At 46.3% G+C, this 18,410-nt stretch overlaps 1 protein-coding gene across 5 annotated transcripts in view; it reads right to left on the minus strand.

Moving 5' to 3' along the window:
- The window catches only part of ADD3 (adducin 3), a 75,274-nt gene that overhangs the window by 45,772 nt on the left and 11,092 nt on the right, over nucleotides 1-18,410 (minus strand). For 3 of the 5 annotated variants that reach the window (XM_072131067.1, XM_072131068.1, XM_072131063.1), the window contains exon 1: nucleotides 6,177-6,256. The exons of 1 other annotated variant lie outside the window; for it this stretch is intronic. The gene's annotated coding sequence lies outside the window, so the exon portion shown is untranslated. Of the gene's footprint in view, nucleotides 1-6,110; nucleotides 6,257-18,410 lie in introns of those variants that run through there. One more of the 5 variants, XM_072131064.1, reaches the window with a different exon arrangement.

Raw genomic sequence — 18,410 nt, forward strand, 5'->3', positions numbered from 1 at the left:
TTGTACATAGGGGGCAGTATTATAGTAGTTATATTCCTGTACATAGGGGGCAGTATTATAGTAGTTATATTCATGTACACGGGGCAGTATTATAGTAGTTATATTCCTGTACATAGGGGGCAGTATTATAGTGGTTATATTCTTGTACATAGGGGGCAGTATTATAGTAGTTATATTCCTGTACATAGGGGGCAGTATTATAGTAGTTATATTCTTGTACATAGGGGGCAGTATTATAGTAGTTATATTCTTGTACATAGGGGGCAGTATTATAGTAGTTATATTCATGTACACGGGGCAGTATTATAGTAGTTATATTCCTGTACATAGGGGGCGGCATTATAGTAGTTATATTCCTGTACATAGGGGGCGGCATTATAGTAGTTATATTCTTGTCCATAGGGGGCGGCATTATAGTAGTTATATTCTTGTCCATAGGGGGCAGTATTATAGTAGTTATATTCCTGTACATAGGGGGCAGTATTATAGTAGTTATATTCTTGTACATAGGGGGCAATATTATAGTAGTTATATTCTTGTACATAGGGGGGCAGTATTATAGTAGTTATATTCTTGTACATAGGGGGGCAGTATTATAGTAGTTATATTCTTGTACATAGGGGGGCAGTATTATAGTAGTTATATTCTTGTACATAGGGGGGCAGTATTATAGTAGTTATATTCTTGTACATAGGGGGCAGTATTATAGTAGTTATATTCTTGTACATAGGGGGCAGTATTATAGTAGTTATATTCTTGTACATAGGGGGCAGTATTATAGTAGTTATATTCTTGTACATAGGGGGCGGTATTATAGTAGTTATATTCTTGTACATAGGGGGCAGTATTATAGTAGTTATATTCTTGTACATAGGGGGCAGTATTATAGTAGTTATATTCTTGTACATAGGGGGCAGTATTATAGTAGTTATATTCTTGTACATAGGGGGCAGTATTATAGTTGTTATATTCTTGTACATAGGAGGCAGTATTATAGTAGTTATATTCTTGTACATAGGGGGCAGTATTATAGTAGTTATATTCCTGTACATAGGGGGCAGTATTATAGTAGTTATATTCCTGTACATAGGGGGCAGTATTATAGTAGTTATATTCCTGTACATAGGGGGCAGTATTATAGTAGTTATATTCTTGTACATAGGGGGCAGTATTATAGTTGTTATATTCTTGTACATAGGAGGCAGTATTATAGTAGTTATATTCTTGTACATAGGAGGCAGTATTATAGTAGTTATATTCTTGTACATAGGAGGCAGTATTATAGTAGTTATATTCTTGTACATAGGGGGCAGTATTATAGTAGTTATATTCCTGTACATAGGGGGCAGTATTATAGTAGTTATATTCCTGTACATAGGGGGCAGTATTATAGTAGTTATATTCCTGTACATAGGGGGCAGTATTATAGTAGTTATATTCCTGTACATAGGGGGCAGTATTATAGTAGTTATATTCCTGTACACAGGGGGCAGTACTATAGTAGTTATATTCTTGTACATAGGGGGGCAGTATTATAGTAGTTATATTCTTCTACATAGGGGCAGTATTATAGTAGTTATATTCTTCTACATAGGGGCAGTATTATAGTAGTTATATTCTTCTACATAGGGGCAGTATTATAGTAGTTATATTCTTGTACATAGGGGTAGTATTATAGTAGTTATATTCTTGTACATAGGGAGCAGTATTATAGTAGTTATATTCTTGTACATAGGGGGCGGTATTATAGTAGTTATATTCTTGTACATAGGGGGCGGTATTATAGTAGTTATATTCTTGTACATAGGGGGCAGTATTATAGTAGTTATATTCTTGTACATAGGGGGCAGTATTATAGTAGTTATATTCTTGTACATAGGGGGCAGTATTATAGTAGTTATATTCCTGTACATAGGGGGCAGTATTATAGTAGTTATATTCTTGTACATAGGGAGCAGTATTATAGTAGTTATATTCTTGTACATAGGGGGCGGTATTATAGTAGTTATATTCTTGTACATAGGGGGCGGTATTATAGTAGTTATATTCTTGTACATAGGGGTAGTATTATAGTAGTTATATTCTTGTACATAGGGAGCAGTATTATAGTAGTTATATTCTTGTACATAGGGGGCGGTATTATAGTAGTTATATTCTTGTACATAGTGGGCGGTATTATAGTAGTTATATTCTTGTACATAGGGGGCGGTATTATAGTAGTTATATTCCTGTACATAGGGGGCAGTATTATAGTAGTTATATTCCTGTACATAGGGGGCAGTATTATAGTAGTTATATTCTTCTACATAGGGGGTAGACTCAGAGCAGTTATCAGCCATGGTTTATACATCTATAGTCCTCCCCTGCTGTGGCCATCAATGGCCTCAACATCCCCCGGGGACCATAATCAGGACTGGAAAATTAAAAGGTCTCTCCCTCCTGTCATTTTAAAGTAACAAAATTATTAAAATTCCAAGCAGGAGATTGCTGTATAGAGATGATCTTGTCATTCCTATGAATTCCCAGAGGCAAATAAACACTTTACATAAGACAGACCATAGTATTTGGTTCTCTGATTGCATCAATTGTACCCATTATGTCTTTTAACATATCTAATAAAGTTACAAGTATTTCTAAATTTTTAAATAAAGAACGGTGTAACTCCTGTATTCTTTGGTAGTATAAACACTTTACATAGTTGCTGCTCGGCTCTACTACATCTCCAAGTTTTAGACCACAAGATTTTAGTGTTAGAACCTTCTCAGGTCACAGGAGAAAACTTCTGCTTGAACAAAGGATTAAAAACTTTCCTTTCCTCCGTTTTGCATACAAACCACATTCGGAGGGAAAGTTTCTGACACCTGGGGGTGGAGGGGCCTGAGAACAGAGGGACCACAGGGCAAACATCAAAAAGTGTTCAACCTCATTGACTTCAAATAAGTGAAGCCAGCAGGAGGCGTCACAGCTGGACGGAGGGGGGAAAGCAGAGGCACAACTTGTCCCAAGCCCAAAAACACAAAAGACAAAAACACCAAAGAATGTTGCAGATATCTGGGAATTCTGTAGAGTTTCAGTGCCGTAAGAAACGTTACTTTCAAGTAACTCCTGAACCCCTGCAATGGTTCACCCCACATTAATGGGTCCGCACAAGAATAACGTGTGCCCCAATAAAACCGCTGCACAACAAGAAAAAGTTAACAAAAAGTTTACCAAAAAAGTTCCTGTAAACACCGAAGGGTCATGTTCTATGTAGAATACGGGAGTGCGACCTGTGGCCCTAAGCAGTGGTGGGCACCAGCCATAGTGGTATCTGTGTGGCGGTATGATGGGCATGATCTGCAGGGATTTACCTATGTCACAAAACAAAAAAAATAAAACCCCTGGACCTATCAGGGTGGTTTATAGGAATATTTTGGGTGTCAGGGCCTTGCATCTCGTTTCGGCTCATTGCAATAATTAAAAACATGTCCCGTCTGATGGGCCGATCCCTCCCCAAAACTTCATCCAAGGCTGAAGATGACAGGCCCAAATTATGACTTCACCCTGGGAGGGTGCCTGACAGGAGGCACAGCAGAGGGTTCCTTTAGTGATGGGTTTGGAGAGGGATTGTAACGGATTTGCACAATCTATACCGCACTCATGTTACACCAGAGCGGAGGAGTGCTGCAAACCCGACAGGTGCAGATGTAGCAGAGCCCAGTCAGTTTTACACAGGAATGCAGGACCAGCAAGATAACAAAGTCAACTCTGCTACATATGACAGATGGGATGGTAAATATATAGATACATAATGAAAGTAGGAAACCCTCCGCCCTTCCTGAGAAGCCTCACATCCTCGGTGAATCCGCAGGAGCTGAGAGTTATCACACAAACACCTGAATGAGCCGCCCAGAACATGGCACATGCCCAGTATACCAGGGTCGATATTGTTCAGCCTATAATGACCAAGGCTGTGCCCTGGTGCTGCCCATAACACTGAGTATGTGCAGAACTAGTACACCCAAATCACTGCTTACCACTGGGTCATCATGTACAACCGTCACATCATGACCACAACACATGACTTATGGCATGACTGGCACCGGTCCAGGAGCCACACTGCATGGCAGAAACAGGACTGGCACTGCTAGACTGACAATGCTTGAAGCAAGGTCAAACACAAATCCTTATGTGTCTGTACCCAGAGCCACCCTCCGCACCCAGAGCCGGGCACTGCAGCGGCCACGGCACCCTCCGCACCCAGAGCCGGGCACTGCAGCGGCCACATCAGCCTCCACACCGGGCACTGCAGCGGCCACATCAGCCTCCACACCGGGCACTGCAGCGGCCACATCAGCCTCCACACCGGGCACTGCAGCGGCCACATCAGCCTCCACACCGGGCACTGCAGCGGCCACATCAGCCTCCACACCGGGCACTGCAGCGGCCACATCAGCCTCCACACCGGGCACTGCAGCGGCCACATCAGCCTCCACACCGGGCACTGCAGCGGCCACATCAGCCTCCACACCGGGCACTGCAGCGGCCACATCAGCCTCCACACCGGGCACTGCAGCGGCCACATCAGCCTCCACACCGGGCACTGCAGCGGCCACATCAGCCACCACACCGGGCACTGCAGCGGCCACATCAGCCACCACACCGGGCACTGCAGCGGCCACATCAGCCACCACACCGGGCACTGCAGCGGCCACATCAGCCACCACACCGGGCACTGCAGCGGCCACATCAGCCACCACACCGGGCACTGCAGCGGCCACATCAGCCACCACACCGGGCACTGCAGCGGCCACATCAGCCACCACACCGGGCACTGCAGCGGCCACATCAGCCACCACACCGGGCACTGCAGCGGCCACATCAGCCACCACACCGGGCACTGCAGCGGCCACATCAGCCACCACACCGGGCACTGCAGCGGCCACATCAGCCACCACACCGGGCACTGCAGCGGCCACATCAGCCACCACACCGGGCACTGCAGCGGCCACATCAGCCACCACACCGGGCACTGCAGCGGCCACATCAGCCACCACACCGGGCACTGCAGCGGCCACATCAGCCACCACACCGGGCACTGCAGCGGCCACATCAGCCACCACACCGGGCACTGCAGCGGCCACATCAGCCACCACACCGGGCACTGCAGCGGCCACATCAGCCTCCACACCGGGCACTGCAGCGGCCACATCAGCCTCCACACCGGGCACTGCAGCGGCCACATCAGCCTCCACACCGGGCACTGCAGCGGCCACATCAGCCACCACACCGGGCACTGCAGCGGCCACATCAGCCTCCACACCGGGCACTGCAGCGGCCACATCAGCCTCCACACCGGGCACTGCAGCGGCCACATCAGCCTCCACACCGGGCACTGCAGCGGCCACATCAGCCTCCACACCGGGCACTGCAGCGGCCACATCAGCCTCCACACCGGGCACTGCAGCGGCCACATCAGCCTCCACACCGGGCACTGCAGCGGCCACATCAGCCTCCACACCGGGCACTGCAGCGGCCACATCAGCCTCCGCACCGGGCACTGCAGCGGCCACATCAGCCTCCGCACCGGGCACTGCAGAAGGCAGGGAACAGAGACACACACAGCACAGGGCAGGGAACTGTGCCCAATGTCACTGCTCTGTAATCAGATGCGCCCCCCCCCCCATACACTACTGGATCTCCCTCCCCCATAGGTCACTGACCTCCAGGTACCCTAATACTTGACGCATCAGGGTGACTGAAGAGGATGCTGAGAATTCTTCCTCCATGTCCCCCGATCTCTGCAGACACCCCATTATCCTTCTACTTGTCATCACACCCCAGTATTGCCCTATCCGAACCTCACCCCAAAACAGAAACGAAGAACAACCGGGTGACCCATGATTTACAACCATGTGACCGCATACACCCCACATCCCCTACACATCACACCCCATTATATCTGACAGGCCCCGGGTGAGGTCAGTGCCCCGCTCCCTGCACACCCCATTATCATGCGGTGCCCTCAGTGTCGCACTCTGTCCATAGTCCCGGGGCTGCCGCATCCAGTACCGCACTGCAGCCGCACGCACATCCCCAGCGGTAGCGCAGCGCACACCCCCGGTACATACAGCTGGACTGCGCGGAGTGTGATCCAGGGGCCGGGGTATCAGCTCCCTCCTCCCGCTGTGTCTCACCATGGATCCCGGAGCTCCACTCTCCTCAGCCGCACTCCGCACACTGACTGAGCCGCCACGCCCCCTCCAACGTCACAGCGCGGGGAGTGACGGCACGTAGGGGCCTCACTAACCATTGGCCAATCACTGTCCAATCAGAGGGCAAGACTCACTGGACTACAATACCCAGGCACCTGTGCGGCAGACACTTCTCAGGTAGAGGTCGCATTGACCCGGGGGTCGTAACGAAACGCTGATCCCTTAACCCCTGCGCTGCCGAGAAGTCCTGATTACCCCCCATCCTTCTCCATGGATAATCATGCCAGACATTACATACTACCTGCACTGATACATTGTAGCAAACTATTACAACAAGTTACAGGCTGCTTTCTCGTCCACTTCTTTGCTTGCCTATGGATTACTGAGGGTTTGTTACCATCGCATCCAGTCCAGACACTGGTAGAAGTATACCCGGAGACATTGATAAATACTGCTGATACACTGAAACGAACTCTCAGCTGCTCACGTATTTTTGAATCAGCTTGTGTACCGTTGTAACAGACTCTCAGCTGTAAACATGATCTTTCCACGATGGTTTGAAGCCTCTGGAGATGAGCAGACAATGTTAATATTCACTAACAGTATGCTAACAGTATGCTAAGATTATAGAAAGTGGTTGAAGCTTTTATTAAAGGGGCTGTACCATAATTTAAAGCGATACTATGGTCACAGCGTGTTGATCAGTTGGGTCTCGACTGTCATCACAATGGGGATCCGTGTACCCCCCTAAATGAAGGGAGCGGCCTGTCACACCTGTACACTGCAGCCTCATAGACAATGAATGGAGCAGACTCCACCTGCTGATACACCACCCCCAAACTTGTGATCTCGTCCGCTCTCTGTGGTTGATCCCCTCCAAGCATCACGCTGTCTCTTTTCCTATGGTCAGAAGATAACTTGCTGTGACCTAAGATCAGCACAGTGGCCAAAAATGATCCCGCTTATCTCCAAGGGTTACACATAGGGGTGGATGACTTCTGGGTCCCCATTGATCCTAAATTGAATAGCGGCACTGCTGGCAGAGAAGGCATCTCAGTCACGCCGTGTTCACACAATGCTTTGCATCACGTTTTTTGCTGTATTCTCGACGCATTCTAAAGGCTTGAACTGTGATCACGTGCGGAGGTTATGTTGCCTTTTAGGCCCCTTCCACACTAGCCGTTTTCACGCGCGAGTTCTGCGCGTGCTTTTGACGCGCAGAACTTGCATTGCACTCTGTCCCATTGTTTCCAATGGGTCTTTACTCATATGCGTTGTTTTTCACGCGCGTGCTTGTGTTTGTTTTGACGTGCGTCAAAATCGCAGCATGCTCTACTTTTGCGTTTCACGCACGTTTTTCACGCATCAAAAACGTATTGCACTCGCAAGCAATGCAAGTGCAATGCGAGTGCAATGCGTTTAAACAGATGGGTTGCTAGGTGACATGAATAATTCCCCTGCTCGAGATCGAGCATTTAATTAAAAAAACACAGTGAAGAACAGTGAAGAATAGAATAAAAACAGTGAACACAGTGAACACAGGATCATTTAAGTGAAGAACACAGTGAAGAACACAGTGAAGAATAGATTACAGATGTTCGGCACATCTGCTTACTTGTCAGGAGATACGCGCTGAACGGTGCAAACAAAGTAGCATGTGAAGAACACTATGGGGGTCATTTACTAAGGGCCCGATTTGCGTTTTCCCGACGTGTTACCCGAATATTTCCGTTTTGCGCCGATTGAACCTGAATTGCCCCGGGTTTTTGGCGCACGCGATCGGAATTTGGCGCATCGGCGCCGGCATGCGCGCGACGGAAATCGGGGGGCGTGGCCGAACGAAAACCCGACGTATTCGGAAAAACCGCCGCATTTAAAAAAAAAATTGTGTCGCGAAAATTTCACTCACCTTCATCCTGGGTAGGCCGGTGTATTTCGAGGCATTCCAGCGGACTTCAGCGCAGCAGCGCCACCTGGTGGACGGCGGAGGAACTGCATTGATGAATCCCGGCCGGACCCGAATCCAGCGCAGAGAACGCGCCGCTGGATCGCGAACGGACCAGGTAAGTAAATGTGCCCCTATATGTGTGTGAAGAACACATTGCAGATGTTTCCATACATCTGCAATGTGTTCTTCACATATATAGTGTTCTTCACATGCTATTTTGTTCGCACCGTTCCGCGCGTATCTCCCGACAAGTAAGCAGATGTGCCGAACATCTGTAATCTATTCTTCACTGTGTTCTTCACTGTGTTCTTCACTTAAATGATTCTGTGTTCACTGTTTTTATTCTATTCTTCACTGTTCTTCACATCTGCTAACTTGTCGGGAGATAATATACGCGCGGAACAGTGAAGAATAGATTGCAGATGTTTGCATACATCTGCTAACTTATCAGAAGACATTCTTTTTCAATTAAATAAAACATTTTATTCCTGAACCATGGTCCCTTTGAAATATGCTCGAGTCTCCCATTGACTTAAAAAACGTGCGTGAAAAACGCACCGAAAACGCAAAAAAAAAAGCGCGAACAACACACACGTGAAAAACGCAAAAACGCTAATGACTCCAAGGAAAAATGGAACAAAAACGCAGCCAAAAACTGCAGTTTTTCACGCATTGCACCCTGACGTGAAATGCAACGCTAGTGTGGAAGGGGCCTTAGCAAATGCAATGGAATCGCAATGTAACCTCAGCATATGATCAAGGCTGAAGCCTTTGGAATGCGTCAAAAATTTGCGCTGTGTGAACGCAAAAAACACATCTTATGAACGCGACCTCAGGGTTCCGAGCACTGAAGTGCTGAGATAATAATGGGTTGATGCAGTGAAGGACACCCACCATTATACAGGACAGTAATGTGTGCCCACTCCGTGCCAGTCCTATGTCGCCCTCCATTGCCTGTATACAGAATGCTCTGCTGTTATGGGAGGATGATGGGGGTGTGAGTGTTTACCCAAATCCTACAATCACTCAGCTCTGGAGCCTGTCCTGTATGTACACAGCAAATACCCCATCCACGCCCCCTGCATGCACCACAGAGGAGGGGGCACCTGCCGTCGTGACCCTCTGAGATGCATGGATGTCACAGCAAAGATAGGATTTCAGTAGTTGGAGGGTATGCAGGTCCTTTCCCAAACTTCAAGAGATATGAAACCGAGAGACAGGATGACACTGGGGTGTTTGTAGTCACCTGAGCTCATAGGGGGACATTAAGGCCGGCGGCAGACGTGGCGTTTTGAACCAGTTTTTGGGCCTTTTTTAAGCAGTCAGTTAAAAAACGCATGCATTTTTGACCCGTTTTACTTAAGATAATTGGTAAAACCGGTCAAAACCTGATGCGTTTCAATATAGGGCGTGTGACACAATTATGTCGGACTTTGCATGTTAAATATGGCGCACCTTCCGACTGAGCACCGGAAGACCCCCAAATTTGTGTTTCATGAGGACTAGTGTAGCAGCACCACAAAAGGATCGCGTGCAACACAAATTTGGTGCAGACACTTTGACACTTCTTATATACCACAAACGCATGCATTTTCAAAAACGCAACTGCTTGGTGTGACACCACCCTTAACCAAAAACCCATTTGAAAAGTCAATATTCAAAACGGATGTGTTTTACAGGACTACAAAAATTCTGTTAAAAAAAAATGCACCAAAAATGCCACATGTGTCACCGGCCTTATACTAAGGTGTGATTACACACCATGATGAAACCTTCCCACAATGCCTCTCTTCATGGTCTCCAGAAACTTTCCCGTTTGAGGCTGCGTTCACACATTGCGTTGCGTCATGTTTTTTGTTGCATTTTTTTTAAGCATTTCAAAGGCTTTAGCCTTGATCAGATGCTAAGGTTAAGTTTCCACTGCTTCTGCTTAAACACAATGTAACCTCAACATGTGATCAAGATTCAAGCCTTTGCAATGCGTCGAAGACGCAGCAAAAAACGTGACACAACGCATTGTGTGAACATTTCATGAACGTATGCATTATCTATCTTTTTAACGAGGGCGGCACAGTACTATTACACTGGCTATGCTCAACGTACCGCGACCGGGCACCACCGGCTTCTACGGGGACCGATATCTGTCCACAAACTGTGCAACCGGATGTCACTCCTTCATACGTTCGTGTGAAAGGAGCATCAGAGTGCTTTCAGAAGATGCGTTGCGTCCCGTTTTTTATGTATTTTTTACGCTTTCCAAAGGCTTCAGCCTTGATCACATGCTGAGGATACATTGGGGCTCATTTACTAAGGGTCTGTATCGCGGTTTTCCAACGTGTTTTCCGAATTTTACCGTTTTGCGCTGAATTGCCCCAGGTTTTTGGCGCACGCGATCGGATTGTGTCGCATCGGCGCCGGCTTGCATGCAACGGAAATGGGGGGGGGGGGGCATGGCCGTCAGAAAACCCGATGGATTGGGAAAAATCACGCTATTTAAAAAAAAAAGTGTTGCTTTACACGCACTTACATGCATCAGGAAGAGGAAGGTGAACTCCGGCGGACCTCGGCGCAGCAGTGACACCTGGTGTATATCGGGCGCACAACCTTAGTGAGTAGCCGGAAGACCCGAATCCTCGCCGGAGAACGCGCCGCTGGATCATAACAGGACCGGGTAAGATGTAGTGGAAACGTAATATAACCTTAGCATGTGATCAAGGCTGAAGCCTTTGGAATGTGTCAAAAACGCATCAAAAAACGTGCAGTTACATGGTGCGTCCCCGGTCCTTTCTTGGTGCGTTTTCAAACGCACTGAAAACAAATGCGTTTTAAAATGTATGTATTTTTGCCTGTTTACCACACGTTTACCATGTTTACCTTGCATTTGGCTGGTATGAATCAGGTTTTCTTCATTTCTGGAGGTGTAAGCAGGTTCAGCACATGCGTTAACATCACATTAATGGTTATGTTATGTAAACGCGAGCGTACACAGCTGTTTAATTCGGCAAATCTCTCTTCATCTGATCCATTACGTTTTGAAACATATGTGTGTGAACCCTAATACAGAAACTGCCCTGGGATAGAGAAAAATGTTAATATCTTAGGTCAATTTCAGGGAAACGGCTCCGGGTTAACCCCTTCACTGCCATTGGAGGAGGAAATATCCCAAGAATTTAGCAGGATAGATAAGATCCAGCGCAACCCCCACACCTGCATATACTGTATCTGCTATAAGATACTTAAGTTACACAAAAATGCTAAAGTAGTCCTTGCAGATCCTGGGAAAGCTGGGTAACAAAGAACAAGCCCTGTTATTCCTAGACTCCTGCAGGATTTCTAGTTGGGGGTCATTGCTCTATGGTTAGTTACACATCTTTCCTAGAGTCCTGAAAGGCAAATCTCCCACGGTATATTATGACAAAGGAGAAAGCATGTAAAGTTACATAAACAGGAAACATGCAGAGTCCCAGGAAAGCTGGGTGATGCACTGTTATAGTGCTCAAGCTGTTTGATTTACTGGGGCCTTTGAGTCGCTATGTTGACACGTCCAGTTCCTGTGTGGCCACTATTGGCTAATGTTACCTGGGCTCGCAGTTTCCTCTATAACCAGCTCATGGCGATTGCGACATTGTACATCACCCGCCCCGCGTTTTCCCCTCCGCACACACAATGACCAGAGCAGAGACCGGAGCCAAGCTCAGCCCCGCGACTGGAGAACAGCGAGGACCGGCCAAGTGTTATGTAACAAGGGCCTGGAGGCGCAGAACTGACACAGGCCCATGTTTACTAAGCAGTCCGCGCCAATATTCTGTGCACATAAACACCACTACTTGCACGGTTATTTATGGAGTGTTCCTGCCAGTATTGTGTCGCGGCTGCACTATGCATGACACTATAGTGTAACAGACGCCATATTGCCTGTCAAAACATAAGGGCTGGTGAGGGTCTATGCATGTGGGATCCCAGCATCAGTTTTCTCATTTTACTTCGCATCCTCTCACCAGTGATGTAAATGATTGCTGTAACAAGTTCCGTTAGCGTTGCTATCATAACGCAACACTAGTGCATGGGGGGTCTGATTACACTCTTCTTAGTGAGCTGTCTCATTTGGCTCTACTTACTATAAAGAGCCGGCTCTTCTGGCTCCTGAACAGCTCCTTATTAAATATATAATAGGGAACCGCAGGACAGTCAGGGTTATCTGGTTAAAGGGGCGTGGTGAGCCACTTAGGGGCGGGGTTTAGTGAGCCATTGGCTCACTGAGCTGAGCCGGCTCACGTCGTTCACGTGAATGAGTCGGCTCTCCAGACTGCACATCTCCAACTGCACATCTCTCCAGACTGCATAGAGCAGGGGTCTCAAACTCGCGGCCCGCGGGCCAACTGCGGCCCGCGGGACAATATTTTGCGGCCCCCACCTGGTCGCGCTGCATGGAGAGGGCTCACGGGCTGAGCCCTCTCCATAGCCGGTAAGTCTTTGCTGCATATTGCAGCAAAGGCTTACCGGTAACACCCGCGATCGGTGCTAGCACCGATCGCGGGTGCTTTCACAGCGATGGCTGCCGACAAAGCTGCCGGCAACCTCAAAAAGATAGCGGCGCATGGGCGCCGCCATCTTACCTGGGATCGCCGCTCCCTGTGACGTCATCGGGGGGCGGAGATCCGTCTCCATGGTAGCCTCAGGTCTTCCGAAGACCCGAGGTTTTAACCCCTTCATTACAATGTGCTGATAGCACATTGTAATGAATGAGGAGGAAAATCTCCATATACTGCCATACTGTAGTATGGCAGTATATGATAGGATCGATCAGACAACCTAGGGTTAAAGTACCCTAGGGAGTCTGAAAAATAGTATAAATAAAAATAAAAAAAAGTTTAAAAAAAAAAATAATAATAAAAAAACCTAAAATTTCAAATCACCCCCCTTTCCCTAGAACTGACATAAATATAAATAAACAGTAAAAATCATAAACATATCAGGTATCGACGCGTCCGAAAATGCCCGATCTATCAAAATATGATGACGGTTTTTCAGTGCGTTTAACCCCGTTACGGAAAATAGCGCCCAAATTCGAAAATGGCACTTTTTTGCCATTTTGAAAAATATAAAAAAATCTATAAAAAGTGATCAAAAGGTTGTACAGTCCTAAAAATGATATCATTGAACATATTATCAAATTTCGCAAAAAATGACAGCACCCACAGCTCCGTACACCAAAGTATGAAAAAGTTATTAGCGCCAGAATTTGGCAAAATAAAAAAAAATATTTTTGTACAGTAGGTTTTAATTTTTGTAAATGTATGAAAACATTATAAACCTATAACAAATTTGGTATCCCCTTAATCGTACCGATTAAATAAAGTAGACATGTCATTTGGGGCGCTCAGTGAAAGACGTAATATCCAAGCCCACAAGAAAATGGCGCAAATGCATTTTCATTGCATTTGGAATTTTTTTCCCGCTTCCGAGTACATGGCATGGAATATTTAATACCATCACTATGAAGTGCAATTTGTTACGCAGAAAACAATCCATCACACAGCTCTTTACGTGTAAAAATAAAAAAGTTATAGTTTTTTGAAGGTGAGGAGTGAAAAATGGACATGAAAAAACAGGAAAGGGCCCGTAACCGGTTAATCCCCTTCCCTCCGGTACTTGAAGAAGATGAAGTCGCCGCTCTGAACGCACTTGGTGCAGGTCAGAGCGGCGACTTCATCTTCTTCGATGGGAGGGACACGGGGAGGCAAGTACCGGGTGGTGGTGGTGGGGGGGAATGGAGTGTCCCTGACTGGGCTCAGTGCGGTAGGAGCTTGGGACCCCTCGGTACACAGGACGCGTTCATAGAGAAAACACGTCTCCCAGCTTGGGGCTTTCCTTGCACTGGGAGACGCCGTGACATTTGAATCTGAATAATGATATTTTGTAAGCGCATTTTGTGTGGAAAACTTGATGCGGCCCAGCCTTACCCAGAATCTACCTCCAACGGCCCCCAGGTAAATTGAGTTTGAGACCCCTGGCATAGAGCATAGTTTATAAAATTGAAACAAACCAAAATATAGGGGGGGGGGGGAAATAGAGAAAAGTATAATGTATAGTAATACGTTAAAGTCTGTCCCTCTTCCTACATATCGTAGTACCATATGGCTTGTTGGAGAAAGTTAACATATAACCAATTGTTCTTCCTCACAAAGAGAAAGAAGGGGGTCCAACAATATAGCCCAATTCAGAACACAAAAACACAATGTTGATAAAAAATAGTACTTTATTTAGATCAAAAAATAGACATTGAACAAACACTGGTAAAAAGTGATTCAACCCCAAGGGGGACACAAGATGAAATTTGCACGCCAGACAAACAAGATCATCACACAAAAAAACTTTTTTATATATATACATAAAGATAGAAAGCACCAGTGGCTCTGGCTGCATACCAGATGGGAAGGTATGGAATAGTTGACACTTTAAATGAAACCTAGTGGTATTTCAAAAGTGCATAAAAGTGCCTAATGCATAGATGTCATATACCTTACCCATATTGAGCGATGGTTGCTGTCTGGAATGACCGCGCCCCGACGCGCGTTTCGGCTGACTTGTAGCCTTCGTCTGGGGGTGGAGTCAACAGGACAACGAGCCACATTAAATGTAAACATGTAACCAATAAACGTGCCCGGATATAATCAGGTGATCTAGTCACATGACAAGTCACGTCACTACGTCAGATTATCGCGAGAGAATGCCGCGAACGAAACCAGATGGAAGTGCGCTTGCGCGACAAAGTCAGTATGCGCTATTGAGGGAGGCGAGTCCGTTAAGACGGTCATCTGGACCGCGCATGCGCCACAAATGATATAATGTCAAGCAATGTAAAAAACTGGTAATCGGAAAACATCGTGGATATAATCCGTTCTGTAAAATTCTTAATCAAGCAACAGTACTTTGTTTAGGACCATAGAAACATAATTAAATGCTAATATACAAATTCAAAACATGCATAGAATATAAAATATAGAACATACATTCAAGGATGTGGATAATTCATGAAAATGACAAAAAGTGCTATGTGCAATTTGCAGCAAATACAAAAAATCCATTTGATGAAAACGAAAAAGAAAAAATATTAAATACAAAACGTGATTATTACCATAAAAAACTGCTGTCATATAATTGTATCAAAACATATATTTTTACAATACCTAGTGCATCAATTATAATGAATTCATACTGAACACTGTATGTATTACATAATTTGGTGAAAGTGAAACAGTGCAAGGAAGGTAGTGAAGGAAGGGTAGTGAAGTGTTCGATAGTGAGGGAAGTGGTGCAGGGAGTACCATAAAAACAGTGCATGATGATTTGGTAAACAATTTTGCTCTGGAGGGCCAAATCTTTTTACATTGGAATAGATTTAAGAGACCTGGCATCGTACAATGAAATGCAAATCGTACCAATTGTTTAAAAACAGGCATCTATGTTAATTATTTATCTATATGCGATGCCATAGGCCAGCGATGGCGAACCTATGGCACGCGTGCCAGAGAGGGCACGCAGAGCCCTCACTGCTGGCACGCGCTCCATCCTCCTAACCACTGCCAGGTGCGGACAACCACTGTCCACACCTGGTTGTCATGGCTGCTAGCAGTATCGGAGCTGCGCTCCGATACTGCTAGCAGCCATGACAGAGCAGGGTGCTGACACTTCCTGCTCTGTCACTACGATCACAGCAGCGCACAGGACGGTAAGCGTCCCAGCGCTGGCAGCGAAATGATGTCATTACGCTGCCAGCGCTGGGCACCTTACTGTGTGTGCGCTGCAGTGATCAGCCGGAGGAACGCCGAGTCTGAGGTGAGTTTTTTTTTTTTTTAACTCAGCGCTTCCACGGGGCATAGATCAGCAGGAGGCTGATTTCCTGCCCGCTCCCGCCCCTCCCCTCCTGTAAGCAACCGGCCCGAAACTTACTGCGCCGCTACCACAAGCCCCCGCGCCCGAACCCCAGCCGCTATCGCACCCCTACCCCCCCCGCCCAAACTCCGCCCACTACTGCAATTTGCCTGCCCGAACTCCAGCCGCTCTCACTACCCCCCCCCCCCCTTCAACTCCGGTCACTGCCCCGCATCACCCCCTCCCCTGGAACTCATGCCTCATAACCCCATTGCCACGAACTCCAGATGCTGCATTACCCCCCCCCCCCCCCCCAGCCCTAACTCTGGCCACCCACCCTCTGCCCATCTTCCCTACTGACCCCCCCGGGAACAACACCTGAACTTCTGCCCGCCAGCATGGCCGCCACCTTGGACAACCAAAGAGTAAGTAACATATGTATTTCTATGTATGTATTTATGTACTGTATATGCATATTATATATTTATATGTGCATTTATATATACCTGTGTGAGGGCTTATTTTTTGCGTAACATATTTTACTTCTCATTTATTATTCCATGTCGTGTACTAGGAAGCTGTAGATTTTAATACTTTCGCTGTGCGCTCCAAATCATTTGTCTCCTTTATTCTTTGGTTCGGTAAACTCACAGTGATACCAGATTTGGAGGTTTTATTGTGTTTTAATGCTTTTTCTATAATTAAAACCGTGTACGAAAAAGAAAATAGTTTCGCCATCTTGTGACGCTGATAACTTTAGTGCACGGAGCTGGGGAGGTGTGATTTTTTTGCTTCATGAGCCGTTGTTTTCATTGCTACCCTTTTGAGGACTGTGTGACCTTTTGATAACTTTTTATTACTCTTTTATGTGATGTAAAATGGTGTAAATGTGGCGTTTCAGTGTGTATAGGACTGCTGGAATCCGAGCTCAGGCAGTCCTGTGTAAATTGATTCTAAACTAAACCGTCAGTTTTCTGGTTAAATTGCCGTACTGGCACTTTGCGATAAGTAATTAGGTTTTGGGTTGCAGTTTGGGCACTCGGTCTCTAAAAGGTTCGCCATCACTGCCATAGGCGATCATATGATCGATATAGTACAGTTTGTATCTTGGTTATGTGAATCATCGGCGTAACGTTTCCTAGAGAAGTCTAGTAAGAAAGAAGTAAGAGTAGGTCATGTCTCAGGCGTCAGCATCTGAAGCGTATGAATCCTGTGGCTCGATGTAAATATCATACACTGACTGTGATAACAAAAGAGAAGAAATCATTATTCACATAAAAGTTAACAACATATAATACACATTTAAAAGAGGAAACAACCGTAGAGTGGTTACCTCATTAAAAACCTGAAGAACGACTCGGGTCAGGGTGGGTGAAATGTGGACTGCAGAACATAATTAAAGTTGATCCTATAGAAAGGGAGCAAAGCTTAGTGTTTCATTCAATCCTTTTGGTTGTAGTGTATTTAGTGTCCAATCCATGCATAGAGCATAGTGCACACCAGTGTAAGGTCTGATTAAACATCTCTCCAGGGAGAGTACTTAACACTGGCTGCAGGGTGCACAGTGCACAGCAGTGTGAGGACACACCCTCACTACAACATACACAAAGGTAATGATTACATATCTTTCCAAGGAACAATACCAAACACTGGCTGCAGGGTGCACAGTGCACAGCAGTGTGAGGACACACCCTCAGTACAACGTACACAAAGGTAATGATTACACATCTTTCCAAGAACAATACCAAACACTGGCTGCAGAGAACTCAGAGCACAGCAGTGTGAGGACACACTTGCAGTACAACATACACAGTGGTCTGATTACACATCTCTCCAGGGACAATACATAACACTGGCTGCAGTCTCTATGGTCACACCTGTTTACAGGTTTCCCTTTAACAACTTTCCCTTTAACATCCCCTTTGGTGGAAATTATAAGATATAAAGAACAGTGTTTCCAGTATTGCTCTTTCCAAAGTCCAGGACCTAAATGATAATGATAACCAGTGATGCATGACTTATTCTGGATGTGGTGCCAGGAGGTCACACAGCTACCGACAAAGTCGTTCTGTCCCTATATGGGCTCCGTGTGATACATAACTACAGCCACACATACCAGAAATAATGAAAACAATCTGTTATAGTAAAGCAACCAAAGGCCTGACACCAACTCTGTAACTACAGTGTATCACACCGAGGCCATATACAGCCAGGACACCCAATAATAAGAGGGATATCAGCATATAGTCACAGGGGCAGGTGGTAGGAGGGTGGGTGCACCCAACAATCACACAAACTTACTATCATGTTATATTGTATTATACAGCAGAGCTGCACTCACTATTCTGCTGTTGGTGCAGTCACTGTGTATATACATTACATTACTTATCCTG

This window comes from Engystomops pustulosus, chromosome 11, assembly GCF_040894005.1.
Source record: "Engystomops pustulosus chromosome 11, aEngPut4.maternal, whole genome shotgun sequence".
NCBI lineage: Eukaryota > Metazoa > Chordata > Amphibia > Anura > Leptodactylidae > Engystomops > Engystomops pustulosus.